This window comes from Colobus angolensis, unplaced genomic scaffold (assembly GCF_000951035.1).
Source record: "Colobus angolensis palliatus isolate OR3802 unplaced genomic scaffold, Cang.pa_1.0 Scaffold26, whole genome shotgun sequence".
Taxonomy (NCBI): Eukaryota; Metazoa; Chordata; class Mammalia; order Primates; family Cercopithecidae; genus Colobus; species Colobus angolensis.
Window position 1 is genome coordinate 2,615,364 of NW_012115821.1, and position 23,929 is coordinate 2,639,292.

The window sequence follows — 23,929 nt, forward strand, 5'->3', positions numbered from 1 at the left end:
TTATATTCTAGCCACACTGGCAGCTGATTAGGTGGTGCCCACCCAGATCAAGGGTGGGTCTGCCTTTCCCAGCCCACTGACTTAAATGTTAATCTCCTAGGCCGGGCGCGGTGGCTCAAGCCTGTAATCCCAGCACTTTGGGAGGCCGAGACGGGCGGATCACGAGGTCAGGAGATCGAGACCATCCTGGCTAACATGGTGAAACCCCGTCTCTACTAAAAATACAAAAAAAAATTAGCCGGGTGAGGTGGTGGGCGCCTGTAGTCCCAGCTACTCCGGAGGCTGAGGCAGGAGAATGGGATAAACTCGGGAGGCGGACCTTGCAGTGAGCTGAGATCCGGCCACTGCACTCCAGTCTGGGCGACAGAGCAAGACTCTGTAAAAAAAAAAAAAAAAAATTGTTAATCTCCTTTGGCAATACTCTCAGAGGCACACCCAGGATCAATACTTGGCATCCTTCAATCCAATCAAGCTGACGCTAAGTATTAACCATCACATTGGGGTAGGGTGATTTTATTGGTCAGTCTTGAATCACATATTCATCCTCTTTATATGGGGATTTGGGGTTCCCCCCAACTCCCAGTTATTTGGATAATGTCCCCATAGAAAAGCAGGGATCCTGTTTCCTAATTTTTTTTTTTTTTTTTGAGACAGAGTCTTGCTCTATCATCCAGGCTAGAGTGCAGTGGCGAGATCTCGGCTCACTGCAACCTCCGTCTCCCAGGTTGAAGCAATTCTCCTGCCTCAGCCTGCCAAGTAGCTGGGAAGACAGGCACGTGCCACCACACCTGGCTAATTTTTGTATTTTTAGTAGAGATGGGGTTACGCCATGTTGGCCAGGCTGGTCTCCAACTCCTTACCTCAGGTGATCCGCCCTCCTCAGCCTCCCAAAGTGCTGAGATTACAGACCTGAGACACTGCGCCCGGCCTCCTAATTTTAATACTCCTGATAGACTCCCATCTCTATGTGTTCTCACGCCATAACCTGAGCTTGCCCAGCCTCCTCCCAAATTTGATCTGTCAACCTTCACCTGGCCCTCAAGCTGCCCTGGCCTCCTGGTTTTAGCCTTGCCTAATCTAGCCCATCTTGCTGCTGAAACTGGCTATCAAAATTCTGATTGTCCTTCAACAGTGAAAACATTTTTACCATACAATCAGAAATGTCCCACTAGTTCTCTCAGTTGACTCTCCAGCCCCGTAAGAAAAGGTACCATGTACTGAGTTTTTACTGTCATATGTTAAACAAATAGAAGGTTCTCTCAAATAAAGTACTATAATAATTCCCCACCTTCCCAACGAGAAGACTCAGAGCAAATGTTTTGGGTTAACCTATATAAAATTTTAGAAATGTATATGAAATATTAGAAAATTTACTCCTTATATTAGGAGTGCTCATAACACTTGTTATGCAGATTAATAACTGGAGTCATTTCTTTCTTGATTGAATAATTTTATTCAACTTCTTCACGTGCATCTGTGTGCTGGCACTGAAACAAAAGTCTTCTTTGAGTCATCCTTGTATCAGCACAGCATCTCCGCTTCTGCCCAAGTTGTTTGAACTATATAGCACTTCTTCAGTCTCCATATATGATACTTTTCTGGGAATATCATTGCCCAGCATTTTTTTTTCCTTTTTCCATTTATCCTATAAGTATATATGCATGAAATAATGTTTAAGTAACTTGTTTCTTCTAACATCCAACCCCTCCAATTGGGAGGTCACATGCTCACAAATAATTAACTAAATCTGTATTAAAGGTTTTTGCCTTTTCTCACCTTTTCTACTGATATCATCAAGTGATTTCTATTTTCATCCAAATTTGGCATTGACTGAAGTTGTTACAGGCTGCTGTGTCTTCCCCAGACAATATATTGTGGTCATAGTAATTAGAGTCTTTGCAAAGATTTGAAGAGCTGCTCCCTGGTTTCTGAGGGATTAACATTTTGGGGGGTAAAGGGAGATACCACACCCTATATTTAGATACCTGTGGTATCTCCCAGGCAAATTCTTTGAGCTTTGCATGAACTATCTCTTTTAATTCCCCCAGCACTCCTGAAGGATATCAGGATTTTTATCTCCATTTTACAAAGGAGGGAACCAATTCTCAGAAAGATCAAGTAACTTTCCCATGGATATATACAGCTGTAAAACACCAGGTTTCTCTGACTCTAGAGAGTCTTAGAGACTTAGTCTTATGGTTATGTTCTTAACCATACCATACTCTTGAGCAAAATTCCAGACTGTTCTTTTTTTCAGGTGGGAGAAGCATGATACCCTGTCACAAGCTTTTACTTAATCATTCTTTTTTTAAAAAAAAGTAAATTTATTATTTTTCCTATATCCTATATGTTTTTCTCTCTTCCTTCAAGCATAATGTATTTTAATTATTACCTATTCACTGAATGACTTTAATAGTAATGATTTCATTAAATGCAAATGGTGAAATGAATCTTTTCTGAGACCACACCATTCTGCCAAGATTTTCTATTGTGGCTGGCATCCCTGATGAATTTTACTAAGGTTGTTCCATGGAATTCTGAGTTTCTTTCTGAGTGGAAAAGCTGTTGACATCAACTGGCTGTGAGTAGCAAAGTTGAGTTAAATATTATTTTTATTTATATTCATTAAATTCCCAGCCTCATCCAGAACAAGCGTAGAACGAAGAGCCGAAATTGAAGTTTAGATTCGTACATGGCATTGCCTATCTCTGAATAATTACCCAAACTAGACCTTGCATTATCAATGAAGTTTAGAAAATAGTAGATGACATTTCATCATGTTTTAAATGTGTAGTAAAGAAAGCCTTTGAGTGGCCAAAAGAAATAGCAGAAGTTTTTCAGTTGTTTTTATTTTCCCGTTTCTCCCGTGACTCATATTGAAAGGCTTTTGTTTCTAATCAAAGCAACAAACAGTACGGTCATTTCCTTGAGATTATATGGCAGCGGAAGGCGTCGGGGGTTTTTAAGTTCCTACTTCCACTGGTTTGTAGTTGGAGAAAATGCAAGCACATGCGCGCACGCGCACACACACACACACACAGCACACAAGTGCTTAATACGTGTGTCTTTTGTCTTAAGCACTGTCTTCAGTTCCTTTAAATGAGCCGAGGTCATGATGGTTCAGAGGTAAGAATGTTTTTTTTATGATCTTCCAACTGCAGACTGTGTAACGGTGCTTCTTCAACTTTGACTGGCATTTCATAGCAAAATCTTGGGCAGATTTTAATATTGTACTGGGGGTGGACTAATCTAAGAACTAATATTGCAGAACCCAACTTGCAGAAAAGGAAATTACAAGAGGTGTTTATCTTCACTCTTTTGAAGGAATTACTTTTTCCAAAACGGAGTTGGATGTGCTCTGTTTGATACCTAAGTGAAGATGGTCCTTAAAGACGCCCATCGTCCAGAGGGTTTTCCTGTCATTGTTTTAATGCTATCTTTGCTCCTTTAAAGGTCGTGAAAGGCTGATTTCTTATTTTGCTTTAGAACTTTGGCAAATATGAAGTATGTAATTCCACCTCATCACCCTTTCTTCTGCTCCCACCACTCTCTCCTTTTTTCTACTTTTAATTTTTTTTTTTTAATTTTAAAAACTTGAGTTTCTTTATGGATGTAGAAAAGACAGAGAGAGGGCAGGAACTGTGTCAGTAAGCAGCACAAAAATGCTCTTTGATTTATAATTGTTCATCGTTTCATCAGCAAGATGTGTTTGGGGCCTTCCCTGTTTTTGTGAACACTTGGCAACAAAAATTCTATGGTGTCCTAGAGCTCATTAGTAGCCCCTCTGAAAGGATCCTTTGATATGGGTCCCTGTTTTGCTTCCAGAAAGAAGGAAAATTGAATTTTGTCCTCCAGTCTAGTTTGTGGTGAGGATTCTATGTGATCAGAATTCAGCAGCTCAAGATAGAAACCTCAGAAATGCCTTTTTTGGGGATGGCTTCTAATTAATTAATAAAACTTTTATGATTTGTCAGAGGAAGTCCTACATCCTTATTAAAGGGAAGGCTTTTTTTCTTTCCTGCCTTGTAATGTGGTTATGGTAAACTCATTAAGTCCAACTCTGTGTGGCCATTTTCCTTCCCTGATGGGTAGATGTTGATGGTGGAGGGGAGGAATATCTGGGTAAAAACAAAGGAAATTATCTCATCCAGTAGACTGCAAAACTCTTGGGGATAGAAGGAAGTCTGTAGAGGAAGTGGGTAGGATTGGGTAGAGAAGAGAAAAGTCAAAGAAATTAAATATATCACAATAGGAACTGGAATAGTAGCCTTATGCCATAATATAACAACATAATAGTCTAGCCTTAGAAATGAGTCCATTATCTCTAAATCAGTCCTATCTAAAGGTATCCAATATCTGAAGGAATGGAAAAGAATATAATCTTATCCAAATGCAGTCCTGTGACCTGGATTTTCAGAGTGGCATTATGGTGACCTAAAGCCTCATTATAAATGATCCTGTTCTTAAGATTCAGGCCATAGAACCTCCTGAGAAGTAAGACTATCTTGTTATGCAGCCCTTTCAGGGGTCAGAAATTACAGCTCTTAGCAGAGGGTCTAAAATATTCCCACACATACCAAGTTCCACTCCAGAGCATACTCTGTGTGTTCTACTGTGTTCGGTCCTACATTTGGAGTATGCGGGGAAGTTGTTACTACTAGAATGAAGGTTCCTGCAGACAGGTAGAGATGTGGAGAGAATTCCCAGTAACCATCAGGAGGCAGGGTGATGGGTGGTGGACAAATTTTATTGGCTGAGCAGAATTGTTAGATATATTTATGCCACGGAACATTTAAACCAGAAGAAACCTTGTAAGTCACTTTGTCCAATCTCCTCATTCTGTTACTGAAGAGATTAAAATCCAGAGAAGATGAGAAATTTTTCTAAGACTTACTATCCCATTAGGAGCAGGGCACAGCCTGGATTCTGGATCTCCTGAGTTCGGAATCTATGCTCTGTCCACCCTTTGCCTTTTCTGGGCCAGAGGATGATTTTGCCTAATTTCCAGCATCTCTGAATTTCATGCAGCAAGAATTTCTTTTCATGGGTGCATGCATCTTGGAATAGAAAGGTGGGAGCTGCATCCAAATGAGATTCTGCTTTCTGTTCTGCATGGCTTCCAATTGCTAGCAGAAGCCTGTGCACAGGTGCACAAAAGACCCCAGGAAAAGAACTACATGTCTTGTCTCTTATCACAAAAAGCTATAGTGCTAGGTAAAACCATAATAAAACACTTTCTCTTTGTTTCAAAAATATTGTGACAACCTGAAAATCTTAGTGAGTTCTCAGCAGAGGCCTGTCTCGGGATCATAATTCAAGTATGAGACTTACATTTGTCCCTGAGGTAGATTCTGTCAAGCTCCAATTAAGACTTTTTTCTCACTTAATGTTGGAAAACTAGAAACATTTTTAAATGCAATATTTTCCTAAACTGGAAAAGTAAACCTGAGTACAGGTAAACTATACAGTAATACATGTTTATGTGATTTGGCAAGGTTGAACAATCAATTTATTATTCCAATAACAACTGTCTAAGAAAAGGAAGGTATTGGGCATATTCCCTGTATACTTCACATGCTTTTTTTTTCTTCCCCTGCTTAGAGGAAGCTTTTGTAGATGGGGCTGTAAAGGTATGCACATTTCTGTTGTCTTGTATTGGTTTATTTTCTCCTTTGGTTTTCTTTTCTTCTTTCCTTGTAAATTGAAATGAACAAGTCTGCAGACGTCGTACTTACTCTTTCAGGAACACGTTTTTATACTATCATTTCTATTAGGTGTTTCTAGATTCAGGTTTTCCAGTCAGGAGGGACAGTAGTCCAGAAGCTAGTCTTCTATAAAGGAGAATCTTTATCCTGTATAACAGTATGGTGCAGCTGAAAAGCCCGGTAGATAAGAGAGAGAGAACTGGACTCCAGGTCTAACTCTGCCACTTACTGACAAGCTATGTGGTCTCGGGAGCTAATTTTTCCTATTCAGTCCTCAGAATCCACATTGATGAGTGAAGGGATTAGACTAATGCTGAGGCTATTTTTCAGCTTAGAAATGCTCTGTAACTCCTAATTATTTGTAGTTACTTCCCTATTACCCAGATATATTACAGCTCTATCTGTCACTCTGTTTACCTCCATCTCTCTCCCTCTTTCCCTTCCTTTCCTCCCTCCTTCTCTCCTTTTTCTCCCCCTTCTTTCTTCCTTTCCACTGATATTCTCCTTTTCACATAGAAAGAAGTTCAGGGCACAGACTAAAATGGCCCAGATGCCTGTGGAGCCACTGGCAGTATATGGATAGGGAAAAACTAAGTAAGGCAAGGTTGGAAATGGAGAAATTACTGATGCCACTAATTGGAGTCAGACATTGAGATGCTGTCTAGGAAGAAATCAGGATCTTTGGTAATGGATGCAACTTAAACTGAAATTTGACACTGGCCCTTGGATTCCAAATTATTTCAAAGTCAACACATATTTTCTGGGTATGTACTGCACCAGCAATGTGTCAGACTTTGGCTTACAGAGCTGAATAAGAGGCAGCCACTATACTTATGAGGCCATGACCAGCTGGGGAATATAAATAGGAATTCTCCAGTGACTCTCTGTAGCTCTTACAAGCTTGACTTTTAGTTCATTTGCAACTCACTGTTGGGGAGTATAGAAACTGTTAAGACGAGCCGGGTGTGGTGGCTCATGCCTGTAATCCCAGCACTTTGGGAGGCTGAGGCGGTCAGATCACTTGAGACCAGGAGTTTGATACCAGCCTGGCCAATGTGGTGAGACCCCGTCTCTACTAAAACTACAAAAATTAGCCGGGCATCATGGCACGCACCGGTAATCCCAGTTACTCAGGAGGCTGAGGCAGGAGAATTGCTTGAACCCAGGAGGCGGAGGTTGCAGTGAGTCAGGATCGCCCCACTGCCCTTCAGCCTGGGTGACAGAGCGAGACCCTGTCTCAAAAAAAAAAGCTGTTAAGACAAAATGGCTGTAAGTAGTGGAGTTTAATTAATATGATTTTTAGGTCAAGAGATTAAATTGACAGGGGTATACCCAGGTAAGAATTGAATAATGTGAACTAAGACAAACAAACAGTAACCCTAAAGCATTCAGGAGTCCATGGTTAAAAATTCTGTTTTTGACAGGCTGTATCCACACTAAACAGACAAAGAGAGGAAGTGTCCAGAGTGGAGTGTTAGCATGAGGCTTTGCATGTAAATCCTACTTTGTCATTTACAAACTAAGTGACCTCCCCTCTGGGCTTCTGATGGGGGTAATTAAAACTACCTTTTCAGCCTAATGCAGTGGCTCATGCCTTCAATTCCAGCACTTTGGAGGTTGAAACAGGAAGATCGCTTGAGGCCAGGAGGTCAAAACCAGCCTGGGCAACATAGCAAGACCCTATCTCTACAAAAATTTTTAAAATTAGGCAGGTGTGGTGGCGTGCCTCTGTAGTCCCAGCAACTTGGGAGGTTGAAGCAGGAGGATCGCTTGATCCCAGGAGTTCGAGGCTGCAGTGAGCTATGGATTGTGCCACTGCACTCCAGCCTGGGTGACAGAGCGAGACTCTGTCTCTAAAAATAAAATAAAATAAAATATTTTAAAACTACCTTTTAACAAATCTCTCCCTATCCCTTCTCCCTATCCCTCCTTTTAAAGGATGCAAAATTACAGCTAGACAGGAGGAATAAGTTCTAGTGTTGTATAGCACTATAGGGTGACTGTAGTTAGCAATAATATATAGTTTCAAATAGGAGGAAATTGAATGTTCCCAACACAAAGAAATGATAAATGTTTGAAATGATGGGTATACTAATTACCCTGATCTAATCACTATAGATAATATAGACTACTATCAATTTAGAATTAAAACTACATTTTAATGTTATTGAGGGGGTTAGAGCTAGCATCTGGCACTGGAGTACCTAATAAGTGGCAGTTACTTTTGTTTAACAATATTATCATACAACTATCCCAAATATGGCAAATGATGACAGTGGTGTCATAAAAATATTTAGACACGATCAGAAGATTGAGTGTACAAAGTAATGAATGGGTAATCTTTTTTCAGGGCCTGTAATGTTCATAATAATATAAATAGAAACCAGTTATTCATTAGCCCACATTTGAATCTCTCTGCATCTTGACAGTGTCTGGATATCCCATCGGCGTTCTGTCACTTGGACACATGAGATCACTTGACTCTGCACTTTGTCTGGATTTCACTGGGCAAAAGTTCACAAATAAGTAATCACAGTATGTCCATTGCAGACTTTGGTCTTGCCTTCAGGTCAAGTGTTCATCTTTTTAAGGACCGGTTTCTCAATCACTTTAAGGACATGGACCGAATACAAATCTGGGTCCAGGAAGTTATAAAAAGTCTTCCTGGAAAGATTCTCATTAACATATTTTGCCTATCTTTATGGGGGGAAGTATTTGCAAGCTTCTCTAATGTCATTAGTAGACCTGCGAGAGGTCACAGCTTAAGAACTACAGCCCTAAGTGAGCCGTGTGTGTCTTTCAGAGAAATGGTGAGAAACTATTTGGCCTTTGTGTGTGATGCCTGTCTTAGTCCATTTTGTGCTGCTACAACAGAGTAACTGCAACTCAGTAATTTATAAAGAGCAGAAATTTATTTTTCACAGTGTGAGGCTGGGACATCTAAGATCAAGGTGCTGGCACTCAGTTTGTTAAGGGCCGTCTTGCTATATCCTCACATGGCAAAAGGCAAAAAGGCAAGCTTGCCAAATGCTGCATGAAGTCTATTTTATAAGGGCTTTAATCCCATTAAGTAGAGAGAGCAACCTTCAAGGCTTAATCACCTCCTAAAGGCCCTGCCTCTTAATACTACAGACATTGGCAACACCTGAATTTTGGAGGGACTACAAATCATAGCAATGCCCAAGAAACAAGGTTTTCTGGAACTCTTTAGCACCTAAGTGTATTTGAGCCTGCCAGAAGTGTGCTGTCCTATAATTGACTTGGGCTCTATGGAAGGTATTTAGGATGTAAGAGCAAGCCTTGCCACCTCCACTCCTGCAGCTATTTATACTGTTCCTCTGGGAGCAGGAATCATACCTTTAGCAACAGCAGGTGCAGAGGAGGCCGATTCTCTCTTGGTATTTGGCCTTGTGTTGAGTTGAGAGTGAGGTCACTCTAGTGGGACCTGAAAGTAATTGCTATATTCACCATTAGAACAGTCATCTGGCTTTAGGGGATTCATCTGTAAATCTGCAGAGATTTTTTTTCAGTAACCACTGCATTTGAGTTGGAAGAATAGGAGGTTGTTTGTGGTAACTGCACATCTCCTAGTGCCCACCTTGAGATGCAAACAGCCCTCTTCATTAGAACAAGGACTGAGGTCCAAGGAGCCTCACTCATCTTGCTTTACAGTATTCTTTTTTCCTTCTTTTTGAAAGAAACCATTGATCAATCAGTGATACTTTTAACTAGTATGTATGAAAAAGAGTGCTATGGTGTCTTCCCAATTTTTGTAAAATGAATATGCAACTCCATTTTTATTTTTTATTTTATATGCAACTCCATTTTTTAATTATTGTTTGCAACTCCATTTTTTTTATTATGCAACTCCATTTGTTATTTATTTTTTATTGAGTAGCCTCTTTGGCAAAGTGCATGCTATAAGCTGAGGGTACAGTGGTTAGCAAGACAAAGTACCTAGAGGCAGACATTAAATAACAAAGTACATCATTATTTAATCACAATTGTGAAAACTGATGCAACAAAGAAGTATAGAGAACTAAAAGACAATTAAGCTCATAGTAAGAGCTATGGAACCCAAAACTATTCGAAACACTCTGTGTGCATCAGCTCACTTAAACCTCATAGTGTGTTACCTCCATTGATGCAGATCAGGAAACCAGGTAACAAAGAGATGAAGTCGTCTGCGCATGGTGGTGACACTAGCAAACCATCTAAGCCATGATTTGAACCCTGGGTGGTCTGACTGCAGGATCTTCACCCATAACCACTGCACGACGACTCCTATGAAAACATGACTTTTAGAACAAGATCACATCCTTTGCAAAAACATCGATGGAGCTAGAGGCCATTATCCTTAGCCAATTAATGCAGAAAACCAAATATCATATGTTCTCACTTATAAGTGGGAGCTAAATAATGAGAACACAGGACACAAAGAGGGGAACAACAGACACCAAGGCAAGGGTAGAGGGTGGGAGGAGGGAGAGTATCAGAAAAAATAACCATCGGGTACTGTACTATGCTTAGTACCTGTGTGATGAAATCATCTGTACACTAAACCCCCATGATGTGAGTTTACCTTTATAACAAACCTGTACATGTACCCCTGAGCCTAAAAGTTTTAAAAAAATAAAAAACAGAAATAATGACTTTTAATCTATGTTTTTAGAGATGAGTTGGGTTAGTCAGGCACTTTCCCCGCCCCCTCATGCCTTGAGCTACAAACGAGATCTTACAGAGGAAGGCAATGTGGCTGGGGCCCAGGGAGTAAGAGGAAATTAACACAAGACCAGGGGAAGAGTGGGCAGGAACCACGCAGTGCAAGGCTTGGTAGGCTGCCTTGGGGATGGGAGCCTTTTTCTGATTGAGTTAGGTTCAATCAGAACCTAATCGGTTGGCTCTGAAGTTAAACTGCCCCGTCAAGAATCCTCTCTCAGGGGACCTGCATGCCTGTGATATGAAGCCACCGAAGGGTGTCCTCCTGAGCTGGCTGGATTATTTCACATCAATTTAATATTGTGGATACGGAGAGCAGGCTGCCTGGGGATGTTTCATCTGTTTTGCTGACTTGTCCCATGGACGTCTCTCCCAAGTCAAAATGTTTTCCGCCTTTTTAGAGGCCTGCAGGTCTATATTTGCCTTTTTTGTTTTCATTTTTTTGTTATACTTTAAGTTCTGGGATATATTTATTTTTCTTAATGGTTCATGTAGCTACATCGTTCCTGTGACAGGTTCGGTAATTAATAGTCATCATGGCTAACGCTGAGTGCCAGGCACTGTGCTGGGTGCTTTCCACGAATTCTCCTGTTGCCTTCTCAATTCTGTGGGGCAGATACTGTCATTCTCCATATTTTTCAGATAAAGAAACAAACTAAAAGGGATTAAATGAGTTGTCCAAAGTCCCACCGGCTAGTGTCAGAGTTAGGTCTCGCACACAGGTTTTCCTGATTCCAAAGTCCATGCTTGACTCTCCACTGTCGCTTCCCCACATGTGGAACTTCTTATTTTATGGATGCAAAAACTGTCCAAAGTTAATGATAGAACTGATTATAAAACTCGGGTTTGACATTAAGTTTCATTTTCTAGGTCAATAGTTAAATCTCATAGGAAAAAAAAATAAAGAAAATGAAAGGAAACTGAACAGAACACCAGGACCTTCACCATGACCTGAAGCAGGCTTGCAAACATGTTACACTTTTACCAGCCCACAGACCAGCTGACTCAGTCACACTGGCATAAATAGAGGAATCTAAAGCAAATGGCAGGGGGTGTGTAGGGATCTGTGCTTGGATATTAACCCATGAGGAGTCTGGGAGAGAGAACAAAGGGGCAGAGAAGAATAGTTTTAATAGGTATTGGGTGCTTACTATGTGCCAGGCACTATGCTAAGTTATTTATAGCTATTCACTAATTTGGTTTTATTGGTGTTTTTTGTTTTTTAACTTTTATTTTAGTTTCAGGAGTACATGTACAGGTTGGTTCTGTAGATAAATTGAGTATCATGGGGGTTTGGTGTACATATTATTTTGTTACTCAGGTAATAAGCATAGTACTCAATAGGTAGATTTTTGATCCTCACCCTCTTCCTACCCTCCACCCTCAAGTAGGCCTTGGTGTCTGTTGTTCCCTTCTTTGTGTCCATGTGTACTCAATGTTTAGCTCCCACTTACAGGTGAGAACATGCAGTGTTTGGGTTTCTGTGCCTTTATTAGTTTACTTATGATAATGACCTCCAGCTCCACTCATGTTATTGCAAAGGACATTATCTCACTTTTGTATGGCTGTGTAGTATTCCACGGTATGTATGTGACACACTTTCTTTATCTGTTCTACCATTAACGAACATTTAGGTTGATTTCATGTCTTTGCCATTGTGTTTGTTTGTTTTTGTTTTTTGAGACAGTCTCACTCTGTTGCCCAGGCTGGAGTGCAGTGGCATGATCTTGGCTCACTGCAACCTCTGCCTCGCGGATTCAAGCAATTCTGCCTCAGCCTCCAAAAGTAGCTGGGATGACAGGCATGCGCCACCACGCCTGGCTAATTTTTTTGTACTTTTAGTAGAGACGGGGTTTCTCCATGTTGGCCAGGCTGGTCTCGAACTCCTGACCTCATGTGATCCACCCACTTCGGCCTCCCAAAGTGCTGGGATTACAGGAGTGAGCCACCACAGCTGGCCAAGCCATTGTGGGTATTCACTCATTTGATCTTCGCAACAACCTTATGAAGTTGGTCATGTTTGCATGCCCATTTTACAGATGAGTACCAGTGCAAAAAGCCTTTTGGATTATTTCTCATTCTTCCATTTTTGCCTCACCCACTCCAGTCTGGTCTCCTCACAGTAAGCAGAGTTATCCTTTATAAATAGCCCCAGATTATCTTCTCCGTGCCTAAAAGCCTCCATTGGCTTTTTGCTGCATTTGAAACAAACTGTATACTTCTTACCGTGGCCTACAATGCAGTGCATGAATCTAGCCCAGTGGTTTCAGACTTCAGCAGGCATGAGAGTGACCTGGAAGGCTGTGAACACACAGATTGCCGGGTGCCACTCTGTATTCCTAACAGGCTCCAGTTGATGCTGCTGCGAGTCCTAAGACCACACTTCAAGAACCACTGATGAGCCCCTCATTAACTCTAAGCTTGTCTCTTGTTCTCTCCCTCTTGGTGACCAAGCTCCAGCCACATTTGTTGCCTTTTTTTTTTTCTTCTTATATTGTGCATTCTCCATAGGGTGACTTCACCCCCAAGGGAAGTTGTAATTGGTTCTTGAGGGGTAAAGAAAATCTTCGGTATTAAAATTTCAGGCCTACAAAACTCAGTTCTCAGCGGGGTGTGGTGGCTCACACCTATAATCCCAGCACTTTGGGATGCTGAGGTGGGCAGATCACTTGAGGTCAGGAGTTCAAAACCAGCCTGGCCAATATGGTGAAACCCTGTCTCTACTAAAAGTACAAAAATTATCCGGGCGTGGTGGCATGCACCTGTAATCCCAGCTACTCAGGATACTGAGGTAGGAGAATCACCTGAACCTAGGAGGTGGAGGTTGCAGTGAGCTGAGATCGCAGCCTGGGTGACAGAGCGAGACTCTGTCTCAAAGAAAAAAACCAAAAAACAAAAAAACCACAACTCTGTCCTGCCCAGCAGATAAGATATAAAGTATATCTGTGGTATTAACATTTCATGGGGGAGGAAGGTATTGGGGGGGGAAAGTGCCTAGAAAGGCTCCTTAAGAGTGCAGTTATCGGGCCAGGTGCAGTGGCTCATACCTGTAATCCCAACACTTTGGGAAGCCGAAGTGGGCAGATAACAAGGATGCAAAAATTAGCCGGGCATGGTGTTGCGTGCCTGTAATCCCAGCTACTCAGGAGGCTGAGGCAGGAGAATTGATTGAACCCGGGAGGCAGAGGTTGCAGTGAGCCGAGATCGCGCCACTGCACTCCAGCCTGGGCAACAGAGCAAGACTCCATCATGGGAAAAAAAATAAAAGTGCAATAATGAAAAAAAAAAAAAGAGTTATGCAACAATGTCTTAATCCAAGTATGTTCTGCCTCAGGGCCTTTGCACTTGTTGGCCTCTGTCTGTGATATGCTTTTCTCAGATCTGCCAAGGCTGAATCCTTATCATTGCTATTTCTGACTAAATGTTGCCTCCTCAAATAGCCCTTTCCTAACTGCTTTATTTATAGCATTTTAGAGAGTGTCTCACTCTGTCACCCAAGCTGGAGTGGAGTGGTGTGACCATAACTCATAGCTCAGGGCATAACTCATAGCTCACTGCGGCCTCAAACTCCTGGGCTCAAGCGATCCTTCTTCCTCGACCTCCAAAAGTGCTGGGATTACAGGTGTGAACCACTGACACAGCCTACTCTGTCTAAAATAACAACTCTCCCCATCACATTAGTCTGTATTCTCATTTTCATGGTACTTAACACGACCTGAAATCACCCTGTATGTTGCTTGATTTGCTTGTCTTCTGGCTTTCTCCTTTGCTGGCAAGTCTTTGAGAGAGGAGCACTTGACTCTCTGGCTTGTGTCACTGTTGAGTCCCCAGAGCCTATTATAAACTCTGGAACACAATAAGAGCTTGATGAATATTTGTGAATTTGTGAATGGATGCTAATTACACAGTGGATAAAGCAGTGGAGCTAAGATTTGGACTCAGGTGCTCAGACTTCAAATCCTCTATTTAGCAGCTACTGAAACCCAGGGGTCATTGAATGGAAGGTACCTAGCAGGAAGAATGCTGTCACAGTTAACTGGGCCTACAGATGACAGTGCTTAACCTCTGAATTACTCAAAAGGCACAGCAAAGAAGCAAAATTTTCCCCCTAAATTCCCCAGATCATTTAATCTCAGTCCCACATTGTATTTTTTTTATTTATTTATTTCTTTTGTAGAAATAGGGTTTCACCGTGTTGTCCAGGCTGGACTTGAACTCCTGGCCTCAAGCAATCCGCCCACCTCCGCCTCCCAAAGTGCTGGGATTTATAGGCGTGAACCACCGCACCTGGCCTCCCCATCATTTTATTTTCTCCCATGGCTATCACAACCAGGAGGAAGAGACGGAGGGGGACCTCAGTGGTGATTTTATGCTAAGGATTATGGGTAACATCATCCCCCCATTTTACAAATGAGACTGGGGTTCAAAAAGCTTATTTAAGTGTCTAAGGCCACAGAGTCAGTGATTAAAGAGGATGTGAAGCCAGCCTGCTTTGTCTTCTTCTGGAGCCTCTTCTTGAGGCTGATGCACCTGATCATAGCCTCATTATCTTAAGAGTGTTAGCCATATCCAGTGGCCAGCACACTCTAGACACTTCTGTTATTGTAGAGAGACCTGTTAGAGATGGATGCAAGAGATTTTCCCTTTTTTAGCCTTGCCTCTGCTGTCTTGGGGAAGTGGGAAGTTTGCTTTAAATGACATAGCTCATGATCTGTAAATAAAAGAAAAATAATTTCTGGTCACTTCAATTATGGCATAAGATTCAATTATCTGACACCCACCCTCACCCACTCCCCAACAAAAATGTATAGTCACTACTTTATCCTCAAAAACCTGGCACAGAATAGGTGCTCAAAAAATAGTCATTCACTGGAAAGCCAACAAAACAATGAATGAAGCCAGCAAAATGGACCGTGTTCACGATTTGATGGAAATGGTTTATTTTATTATGTAATCAGAAGAAAGAATGATAAAATAGAGTAATTGCCAATTATAGGGAAAAAACAGTCCAGATTGTCCCCTATGTTTTTAAAGTTTAATTAATAACTTACTCCTGTGCTGCAGAAGAGGTACCTATGAATTTCTGTAGCAACTAACCAGAACTCAAATTGGCTGTAACACAGAGACCATTGTAATGGAAAAAAACTGACAGTTCTACAAGGATTTCTAATTCTCAACCAAAATATTCCTGGAAATCTGGGGGTGATATGGCTCATTTGACTTTTCCAGGTTCATATCTTTTTTTTTCCATGTTCCATCCCTGTCTGCACCACGGGATTCCCTTTTCTTGTTTAAGCAAATCATTTCTCTTTGATGAAACTCTTCCTTGCTCCAGTGCACTAAAGCCTTCAGGACTCTGACAGTAGTTGGAATAGTTGATAAGCCAGAAAAACCAGAGCTTTTATCTCCAGGACTGTTGCCGAATTCTCCAATTTTTTAAAAAAGTGTGTATTTTTTTCATTGACTACAGCAGTCTAATAAAAGGCTTCAGGGACTGGCAGGCTGAGCCATCGAGGCAGCCAAGACCATAACGATGGAGCACTGCAGATTCCCAAAAGCATCCCTGGTTTGGGAGAGCTGCGTTCAGCTTACAATTCTAGTTTAATGTGATGGAAAGGCTTCCCACTGTAAAAGGCACAAGATGAAGCATTGCATACAGGAACTGGCTTATGTCTTAGTTTGATATTTTTAAACTCTGCTTTTTGGTGAATGCTCTTATTAAGGACCAGGAGATGGTTTGAGGCGATAGAAAAAAGGAGTTCCTGGCTGGGCACCGTGGATAATGCCTGTAATCCCAGCACTTTGGGAGGCCAAGGCGGGAGGATTGTTGGAGCCCAGGAGTTTGAGAACAGCCTGGGCAAAATTGCAAGACCCCATCTCTACAAAAAAAAAAAAAAAAAGTGGCCAAGTGTGGTGGTGCACACCTGTAGTCCTAGCTACTGGGGAAGCTGAAGTAGGAAGATCATTTGAGCTCAGGAGTTCAAGGCTGCAGTGAGTCATGATTGCACCACTGCACTCCAGCCTGGGCGATGGAGTGAGACCCTGTCTCAAAATACATAAAGAAAAAGAAAAGAAAGAAAGGAACAGCTATCAGGAGTCTTGTCTCATTTACCTTTGTGACCACAAGGGAGGAAGAAGTCCCTGGGGAGTCAGACAGGTATGATACCTGATCTTGACCTCCCTCTAAGTAGCCAGTGACTTCAGGCAAGCCATGTGCCCTCTCTGAGTAGCTGCTTCTTTGGGCCTCAGTGACCTCATCTGTAAAATGGGGATATGACATTTCTGGCACATTGAGACTCCTTGTAAAGTTCAAAAGAGGAAATAGAGGTGAAAGCACTGAAAATTTAAGGCACTCCAGACAGGCGAGGTGATGATGGAACATTCAGACTAGGTTTGTGTGTGGCCATACCTGCCTGCTCCCTTCTCTTCTGCAAGGTCCAGGGACAGAGTGGAACCTGCTCACCACCTGCCCGGCACCTGAACATGGCCTTTGGGAGCATTCATCCTGAAGGAGTCTGTATCAATTGCTTAGTGTTTGTTTGTTTGTTTTTTTTGAGATGGAGTCTCACTGTCACCCAGACTGGAATGCAATGGCATGATCTCGGCTCACTGCAACCTCCGGCCTCCTCGGTTCAAGCAATTCTCTGCCTCAGCCTCCCAAGTAACTGGGATTACAGGCGCCAGCCACCGCACCTGGCTAAGTTTTGTATTTTTTAGTAGAACCGGGGTTTCATCATCTTGACCAGGCTAGTCTTGAATCCCCGACCTCTTGATCCACCTGCCTCGGCCTCCCAAAGTGCTGGGATTACAGGCATGAGCCACCACGCCCAGCCAATTGCTTGATTTTTATTAGTGAAAAGTATATTATTATTAACAAATATTAATATTACCATTTATACAGTGTGTACTCTGCCAAATATTTTATATATCTTATCTCATGTGAGCCACCCAGCCCTGGGAAGTGAGTGTGCTGTGAGTTTCTCCATTTTCAGACAAGAAAGCCAAGGGTCAAGAGAAGTGAGGTAAGCGATACAAGGTCATACAGGTGTATAGAGCAGAGCTGGGATTTAAGTCCAAGTCTGTGCTCTTGACCCTCACACTTCTTAAATAACACACCATACTTTAAAAAGTAATAATGTGGAATGCTAACAGTGCACTAGGCAAAATTATCTCCATTTCACAGCTGCTACTCAGGGAGGATACATGGCTTGCCTAAAGTCACCAGCTTTAGTTAGAGGGCAGGCCAGGATCAGATATCATACCTGTCTGACTCCCCAGGGGCTGCTCCCAAGCACAGCCCTGCACCGAGGGGCTGAGTGGCCAGCTGCATCCAGCGTTATCCCCCTGCCTAAAGCAAGAGTGATCAAAATTTCAAATTCTGGAATTTAATGACTCCTCAATGAGTTTGCATAATCCCCTGTCCAGGCCACTCTTACCAGAAGCACCAACACTTTTTTAAGTGACCCCACTCCACCCTCCCCACCCTTCAGAAATAGTATTCAAGAGCAAGTCTAAGAAACAGCTTTGAGATAGGGACACGGGGGAAAATATTTGGTTCCCTGGATACAGCCTTGAGTGTTGGGTGAGATTTCCTCTCACAAGACACGTCCCTTCTGATGGAGGCAGAACGGAACTGAGATTAGAATAGAGCAGAACAGAAGTGGGAGAAACTTGCCGACAGAGCATAATGACATGTGCTCAAATCTGCTTGTGAATGAAAAAGCTGGAAACATCTTCCACCGGTGCTTTACGGTCATGGCAGCCTCCTTCAGCAGGGAAAAGATTCCAGAAAGATAGCAGCAACACAACTGGGAGGCATCTAGCAATTAAGTGGCAAAAGAGGCCAGGCGTGGTGGCTCACACCTGTAATCCCAGCACTTTGGGAGGCTGAGGCGGGAGGATCACTTAAGCCCAGGAGTTCAAAACCAGACTGCGCAACATAGTGAGACCCTGTCTCTATTGTAAAATACATAGATAATTTAAAAAAAAAAAAAAAAAAAGGCGGCTGGGTGGGGTGGCTCACGCCTGTAATCCCAGAACTGTGGGAGGCTGAGGCGGATGGATCACGAGGTCAGAAGTTCAAGACCAGCCTGACCAACATGGTGAAACGCTGTCTCTACTAAAAATACAAAAATTAGCCAGGTATGTTTCCATGTGCCTGTAATCCCAGCTACTCAGGAGGCTAAGACAGGAGAATCGTTTGAAACCAGGAGGCAGAGGTTGCAGTGAGCCGAGATCGCCCCATTGCACTCCAGCCTGGGTGACAGAGTGAGACTCTATCTCAAAAAAAAAAGGCAAAAGAATCAAAACGTAATGTTGTATACCTTGAATATATACAATATTTAAAAAAAAAAAGACAAAGGAGTCATTCAGCTTCAAAGAAGAAATTGGTAGAAAACTCAGAAGTGGAGCAGGAGATGGAAATGAAGGAAAATTGACTCATTTGTTCATTCCACAAATATTTATTGAGCCCCAGGAGGAGCTAAGTACTGTCTTAGGGGCTAGGAAAACACCAGGAAATGAAACAAATCTCCGCATTTTTGGAACTTACATTCCAGTGGCAAAAGAGCTGGAAAGGCAAATGACATGGAGGATCTGATATTAGAGTTTCCATCCAAGGTCAGGAGACCTTCATCAATGAGCTATGCACTGTGGATTTCTTGAAGTATAATAATAAATTTATTTTTAACTTTTAGGTTCAGGGGGTACATGTGAAGATTTGTTACACAGGTAAACTCGTGTCACAGGGATTTATTGTACAAATTATTTCATCAGCCAGGTATTAAGCCCAGTACCCAATAATAAATTATAACAAATCCCAGCACTTTGGGAGGCTGAGGCAGGCAGATCACCTGAGGTCAGGAGTTCGAGACCAGCCTGGCCAACATAGTGAAACCCTGTCTCTACTGAAAATACAAAAAAAAATTAGCCGGGCGTCGTGGCAGGCGCCTATAACCCCAGCTACTTGGGAGGCTGAGGCAGGAGAATCGCTTGAACCTGGGAGGCGGAGGTTGCAGCAAGCCAAGATCACACCATTGCACTCCAGCCCAGGCAAAAGTGTGAGACTCCTTCTAAAAAAAAAAAAAAAATAGCTTGGCATAGTGGTGCATGCCTGTAGTCCCAGCCAACTTGAGAGGCTGAGGTAGAAGAATTGCTTGAATCTGGGAGGCAGATGTTACAGTGGGCAGAGACTGCGCTATTCCACTCCAGCCTGGGTGACAGAGTGAGACTCTGTCTCAAAACATAAAAATAAAAATAAAAAAATAAATTGTAACAGTCACCTTTATGCTGGTCTCTGTTTGCCAAGTTCTGGGCACAACAACCCTGGAAGGTATTAGTAAATCTATTTTAGAGATTTAAAATAGTAAGTCCTACTGAAGTTAAGTAAGCTGGGCTTCGAACACAATTTTCTCTAAACCTGAAGCCTCTGTTCCTCTTTATCACGTGGTCTTTCAATGGCCTCCACATCCTGAGTGTTCTGACTATCACTTTCTCCACTGGCATGCTGGTAAATGTTTCTCAGCTGTTACCGGAAAGTGGTCCTGATCTGGAGCCCAAGAGAGGGTTCTTAGATCTCAAGCAGGAAAGAATTTATGATGAGTCCATAGAGTAAAGTGAAAGCAAGTTTATTAGAGAAGTAAAGAAACAAAAGAATGGCTACTCCATAGGCAGAGTAGCACCGAGAGCTGCTAGATGGCTATTTTTATGATTATTTCTTGATCATATGCTAAACAAGGGGTGGATTATTCATGAATTTTCCAGGAAACGGGCAGGCAGTTCCCAGAAATGAGGGTTCCTTCCCTTTTTAGATGATATAGGGTAACTTCTGGACGTTGCCATGGCATTTGTAAACTGTCATGGTGCTGGTGAGAGTGTTTTAAAGTATGCTATTGCGTTATAATTAGCGTATAATGAGCAGTGAGGACTACCAGAGGTCTTTTTTCCTCACCTTCTTGGTTTTGGTGGGTTTTGGCTGGCTTCTTTGCTGCGTCCTGTTTTATCAGCTGAGTCTTTATGACCTGTATCTCGTGATACCAGCCCTGCTGACCTCCTATCTCATCCTGTGACTAAGAATGCCTGACCTCCTGCGAATACAGCCCAGTAGGTCCCAGCCTTATTTTACCCAAGTCCTATTCAAGATGGAGTCACTCCAGTGCGAACACCTCTGACACAACCAACTCTGGGGAAAAAAGGACACTGATTTGCAGCACTTGCCATTTTCTGTGGTATAAATACTCTCTCCTTGACTGACTTACTGATCTGGGAAGAGATGAGCAGTAGCATATTATTAAATGGTATTACTGCCATGCAGATTCAATAACCACAAGAGCAAAGGTCATAGTAAATGTAATAAAACAATTGGAAAGTGAAGAGTTTTATTACTTTTGCTTTTAATTCAATTTATTTCATTGTAAGTTCATGTACTTTAATATTGGTTGTACCTAACAACCAGCTTGAAAATGGGACAGTGGACTTTTGTGAGTGGCCAAGAGCCGACTCTCCACCACCATTCTGTCTCTCAAAAGATCTTTCCCCCCAGTTGTATTCCCTGGTGCTTGCCAAGAAATTTTTTTTTTTTTTTACTCCTTTTTCATATTTCTGTGTTCTCCTGACCTGTGGCTTCCAGTTTTGTTTCTTTTTTAATCTTTGAATCCCACATTAGCTTCAAAAAAGTCTGAATCCCATTTGAAAACACAGCCTGCATTAGGGGTCAAGGAAGTTTCATAACTAAATAATAGGAACCTGTAAGTTGAAAGGAAATATTTCTTCTGTGATAGTGAAACAAATCCTGGATGTTAAGATTAAGAATTTTTCTGTATGTCCCAAATGAGTTTGATTTTTCTGTTTTTACAATTTGGTGATGCTTTTCTAAAACCCTTACCCAAATATGATGTTTCTACCAACAAATCAGAGATAGGCTAGGACTCTGGACCTAATACAATCCATTTGTCTTAATTATAAACTCCCTAAGGAGGGCTTATATCAGCCTCTACCTATACATGAGTCACAAAAAATAAAGAGACTTGGAAAAGCATAAATCAGAGACATTCTAACAGGGTTGATGAAAAATTGAAACATGAAAACTGTGACAGTAAGCATGTACTCCAAAATTAATGTAAAGTTGATTCTGATTTTCTAATTAATTTTTGTCAATTCTTAGGTTCTCAGGACTAAATATGTGATTTGTTTGCTTTGTGAGTGGCTTCCATTGAGCCCAGGATTTCCAAATGTATTATACCATGAATAGACAATACCTAGAATATCTTTAAATTACAAGTACTGCAGTTTATTTTCAATAGCTCTTCACACAAGTTACACTCGAGACTTTTACGTTTCTGAAAGACACAGTACTTTTTTGCTCCTTACTACAGGTTGTTTTTCACGGGAAAAGAGAAAACTGACAGTTGGCAAAGCAAAAAGTTTCCAGACCACAGGGTGTCTGCTACTTGCATAATCACTGAAGCCAAAATTTCCATTTTCTACAAGGCAACTGGAGAACTTTCATTTCTGGTTAACCTGAACTGCAGATGAAAATGAAAATCCCCCCACCCCCAACCCACAGCCTGTGCTCTCAGCTTTTCTTGGTTCCATTTTTGTGACTTTTCCTGTTTACAGTATCTGTGCCCTCCCTTTTTTTTTAAATTTTTTTTATTTTTGACTCATTGATACTGTACCATGACGTCTAAAAATACAGCCTAACAACTGGTTTTAAGCAACGAGGCTGTTTCTTTCAGGAGAGGAACAGCAGAAATATCCTGCATATTTTTCTGAAAATAAACATTTGACAGTCTCTTCTTGGTGCCTAGTATGAGTTTCTAATTGGAAAAGCACAGTCAGAATGTAAAGAGAATCTTGCTTTTCACTGCAGTTTCTTCCATGTAGATATATGCCCTGATTTTTCCCTCTCATGTTTGTTGAGCACCTTTTTGAGCTTGGCCCAGCCCCTTATAAACTGTGGGACCTCAGACAAGTTATTCTCAACCTCCTGGAATCTGAGATTGTGGAAACTATCTGCTTCACAGGGTAGGTTTGAGAGCTCAATGGAGAAAATGTATGTAAAAGCCGATGACATAGACAAAGCCATCAACACATATTAACTTGCATTTTATGTAGGTAAGAACAAAGGTATCCTTGCCCAAGACATGACTGGTCACAATCAAATAAGGTGTTAGAGTTTACCACCTTCCTTCCCCAGCTTTGGACATATGGACAGCTAAAAATGGTGGTTATAATTTAGTCTGTTGATTATCACTAGCAAAATAAGATTAAATGAATCCCCAGCTATTAGGTTTTTGGGTCTCTCCAGGGTTTAACTGGTGGGTTGATTGTCAGTTTAAATATGACAGCTTAGTGTCTTAATAATGTAGAAGAGGCTGGCCATGGTGGCTCATGCCTGTAATCCCAGCACTATGGGAGGCTGAGGCAGGAGGATCACTTGAGCCCAGGAGTTCAAGACTAGCCTAGGCAACATAGTGACACCCTGTCTCTACAAAGAAAAAAAAAAAAAAATTCATTAGCCAGGTGTGATGGTGTGCACCTGTAGTTCCATTTACTTGGGAGGCTGAGGTGGGAGGACTGCTTGAGCCCAGGAGGCTGAAACTACAGTGAGCTATGGTCGTACCACTATACTCCAGCCTGGGTGATAGAGAGAGAGACCTTGTCTCAAATAACAATATTCTAAGAAAACTTTTTTCTTGGGAAAAATAAGCACTTAAGCAAATTAAAATAACCATTTCTGGAGAACAAGATAGTACTCAATAGCTTAGACATTATTTCCTCTAATAATAGTACTCATGGCACGAGGGTAAGGGTAAACTGGTAATACATGTCAAGCACTTAGCACAGACCCTAACACCTAACCTATACTCAATAAATGGTGTATTACTGATGATACAATTATCATCTGTGCTTCTAAGGTAGAGTTTATAATAAGTTCAACCTGCCTTAATACAAGAGGCAAACCCAAATGAGACTGATTTTTTATCCTTCCCGTTTCATAGGGGTAGAAACTGAGATTTAGAGAGACCATGATATTCTCCTAGATAGATAGCAGGGCTGGGACACAAACCCAAACCTCCTGGCTCTAAATCCTGTGCACGTCTCATTGACACCAGGCTGGTGTCTCCTGATGGCCTTCAGCTCCAGGCTTAATAAGTTGCTTTGCTTCTGTATTTTTCTTTCTTCCTTTAAAACCTGGCTTTTCTTTTCACCAGGCTTATGAGATCAGGCTAGAATCTGATAAGGGATTGTCATTTATGAGAATGCCCTCCCCAGGGAATGTCTGCCCGAAGCTGGCTGGAATTGCTTGCCAGGTTGGCATTAGAGCTGCAACAATGGCTGTCCATTGACTGGCCAGCCTTTCTTGTTTACTTTCTCCCAAACTCTGTCAGGCAGAAAGGAGCATGAGGTTAAATGTTTAGAAAACACCAGCAGCCCTCCAGTCTCTACTGGGAGCCACTTGATCAAGAGCAGTGGTCCAATATAAGTTCACTCCATCAATTTCT

At 41.9% G+C, this 23,929-nt stretch overlaps 1 protein-coding gene and 1 long non-coding RNA gene across 2 annotated transcripts in view; both read left to right on the top strand.

The window, feature by feature from the left end:
* Positions 1-23,929, top strand: part of FRMD4B (FERM domain containing 4B) — a 228,034-nt gene that overhangs the window by 30,473 nt on the left and 173,632 nt on the right. The window lies entirely within an intron of this gene.
* Positions 12,463-15,172, top strand: LOC105515352. Its single transcript, XR_001002307.1, has 2 exons — positions 12,463-12,546; positions 14,602-15,172. It is a non-coding gene; the product is annotated as an uncharacterized LOC105515352 (long non-coding RNA).